The following is a 3,775-nucleotide window of genomic DNA, read 5'->3' on the forward strand; positions in this document are numbered from 1 at the left end:
GAGAGAGAGAGANAGNGAGNGAGAGAGAGAGAGAGAGGTATTTCCGTCACGAGTTGTGCGAACATTGCCCAAGTGTCATGGAAGCCACAGCGAGATACGTGCGACGATGTGCATCCGACGACAGAGACGCTTTTGACTGTGCACCGGAACGATGAACTCTTTCGCAACGACGCGCCGTTTGTCGATGCAACCGAGCGACGACGAGATGACGACGTGTCCGGAAGGGCAGCGTAACCACTACAAGATGATGCTTTTAACAATGAGATCGCGCGCGATTCGGAATTGCAAATATACAATAATATATGTAAGAGAAATCATGAAATTCCTATATGTAATAACCATCGATGAACAATCGGTTTTATTATAACAATAGGTTGCTTAGTCATAAATAAAATCATAAATTCGACCGAAATGGATAAGTATCATTATTCGTTTGACTAAAACATAATTCTACATTCATGAATAAAACTGAATAAAGTGCAATTGAAATTATTATTCAAGATGTCGCCGAAATCACGCGTTTCCACATCAAATTCGTTTAAACATTCTGATAACCCTCTAATAATCCTTAATTTAAAATTCTCTTCAAATTCTTGAAAACATTGGAACGTAACTTTCGCTTGACTCATTTTGTATTTCGTCCAAGATATCGAATTCCGAATCGTTCACAACTTAGAGATCTTCGAAATACAATCAATTCTCTTTTCAGACAACTCTTTTACGAGTGCAAATACTTATAGTTTGAGAAAAACGTGAATCTTTTGAGACATCTTGTACACACCGTAAATAATGAAAGGTAAAATGTATAACATGTTCAGACAAAAAGATTGAGAATATGGAGAAGAGAATACTGAATACGCATCACCGACAAGCAGTGCTTGTTTTTCTTTCCTCTTTATTCGAGATAATCGTTTCGAATAAACTCAAAACGTCTGTCAAATCTCATGGACTTTCTCAGCTGACAAGACTAGCAGCGCGTGGCGAGTGCATCGAGGACGAGAGAATCAGAGAGAACGAATCGTTGCCATGCAACAGCGGCTTTGACCAAGTATACGCTTCGAAATTCGCGCCTGTGTGATCATCGGTTACTGCGACCAGTGTGTATACCTCTGTATACCGCGATACATCGATTCTTCCTTGGCTGCATGCACAAGGAACCTTTTGTCGAGATCCTCCAGAGTCAGTCTCGTGTTCCAATATTGACGCCGCACTATTCCGGCCACTAAAGAGCGAACGGCAAAATCTCAAATTTCTACGCCGGAAGGTATTGCGGAGGCGATTACCGCGTAATCGGATCTCGCGGCTCTTTTCTTACTGTTTTTTTTTTACCGCATTTTAAAATCAATTAGTGAGCGATAAAACTTGTACAACACGCGACTATCGATCGACGACAGGTAGCGATTTTCAGATTATCTATTTCTTGAATTTGTCTCGACTAAACACTATCCCGCTACTTGACAATCAAAGAACGTCGTTAAGTCGACGTAAAGCGGCGCAATTAGCTTACGCGAAATAGAAATTGCGCGTTATGAGATTCAGCAGTAATTACTCTTCTGTTCCGACAGTTACCTCAAAAGGTGCAGAGACAAAGCGAGATTCATCGTATAATGATATTTGTATTAAATTCAATCGCGTTATTTGATGCGTTTCAAAATTTCGAGGAAGAACAGAATCTTTTATATTACAAAGCAAAACATATTTATGTGATAACATGCATAAAAGGATTTTGCAAGATATATTAATATTAATGGAATTAATCCCAGCGATACCTTTAGTATGCAAGATTTCGAGATTTCGACTAGTGATCATATTCTTTGTCATATAAAACAAATTAAATTTCGTAAACGCACTTCTTTCTGCCAGAATTAATAGAAATAAAACAACATGCACAAAACGTCAGATGAAAATATTTTACAATACGGGATTAAAATGAAATCCTCTTAATTAATTCAAATATGCAGAATCTTTCTTCATGTATGTGTTTGCATTGTTTATGCAATCCTACAAATACAAATCCATCCGTGTTGACAAAGGAAAAGAAAAAAATAAATCGCGAGATATCAAGTAAATTTATTTTCCTACTTCTCGAGAGAGCATTTCCCGTAGAAGACAGAAGATAATGAAAAAAAGTCGGTCGTGCGTGCAATCCGTATATATAGCGTGCACGTGAGCGCAAGAATGGTGTACGCGATGAGAGTAGCAACGAGAACGCATCGTCCTAATCGATCAAGTGTACGCGAAAGATACGAGATACGTTCAATTCAATTAGTTGTCGCAATTTTCTTTTTTCAACAACTCTCTATTTGTCTTTACGAGTGGTACGAGAAGCTTCGAGTATAATATCGAATTTCTGCGACGCTCTCAGCGTAACTCATAATTCTTGCTTGCGCTATTGCTGTCCCATTTGTTTCTTACATTGCAGGTACTTTGTCTACTTCTCGTTGAAACAAAGTCGTTACGAAAGGATTCATTGTTCATTATTTTCTTTCATGCTTCCATTCTTAAATCGTATTGAAATGCTGAGATAAAATTATACATAAAAATATATAAAATTCACATTTTCCATTTAGACATATATATTTGAAATTATTAAAAAAAAATCTTGCAAAAATTTACATAACTTATGTTAATGAAATTATTTCCGTATACATGTCACAAAAATGCATCATTCGTTAAAAAACCTTAAAAAGTAATCTCGCAAAATTTCTTATATAATTCTTTGATTCTATCTAGCTTTTCAAACGGACAGAAATGAGAAGACATTTAGATATCTCTCATTTATTGACAACTACTCCCAATCGGGATGCGCGCAAATAGCTATTATAGTCGGTGACCGATTTAAAATATATTTAGGAACTCGTAAACGACTTCTTGTTCGGCACACCGCATAATTCAGTATGATCGCGTTTCGCTACCGTCGACGATGTTGGGTTCGTAACTATTAATAAAACTTGGAGCTGTCGCGAACGCGAACGGAAGTAAATGGTAGTGGAAAAATATGAATAATGAATGAAAAAAGTGTAGGTAAACGCCTTGAGGTGAAAGCGCGTGTGCGTGCGCGTGAGTACGAAAGACGACCAATCCCTAGTATCGACAACGGAAGAACGTGATTAAAAAAGTTTTCAACGATCAGTAATACAATAGCTCGATCACGCGTAAGAACGCCTCTTGTCGACGTCGCTGTCGTTGTCAACTAGATAATCAAGTCCCTGTCTCTAGACCCTTATTTCCCGGATAAAAAAGATAGCGACCCTCGGCCCTCCGGCTGGAGTGGACCCTTTCTCCATTACCTCCTATCTCCCATCCACAACCGTTACACTCTCCATTCTTCCTCCTAGTTGGAAAATCAGTCAGTTACCAAACTACTGATAGGAAAAAAGTGCATGGGAGTATAGTAGGTCGCGTGACGACACTCGCCGATCCGCCTTCATTTATCAAGTTAAACGCAAGGTACGCCACATAATATCGGTATCGAGGTTCTCCAAGCGGACGCGATGTATATACGCTCGGCTTCGTACTACATTATGTTCTCGCGCATATATGCAATCATACTGCACGTTTTTCCGTTGATCCTCCCTGCCCCTTACGAGCACTGGATAACGCGCGGTTTCAACATCAATCGCGGCCATTATGTATTAATTCGACAACCTTTTCAACGAAAAGTATCATCGCGAGTGTATCCGAAGTATACAATATATCTCAAGAAGCAATAGGTATCTAACTATATAGCTACAACAAAAGAAGATAAAATCGGTGACCGGCAGATGTCGACGCA

Source organism: Atta cephalotes, assembly GCF_000143395.1.
Source record: "Atta cephalotes unplaced genomic scaffold scaffold00012, whole genome shotgun sequence".
Classification (NCBI taxonomy): domain Eukaryota; kingdom Metazoa; phylum Arthropoda; class Insecta; order Hymenoptera; family Formicidae; genus Atta; species Atta cephalotes.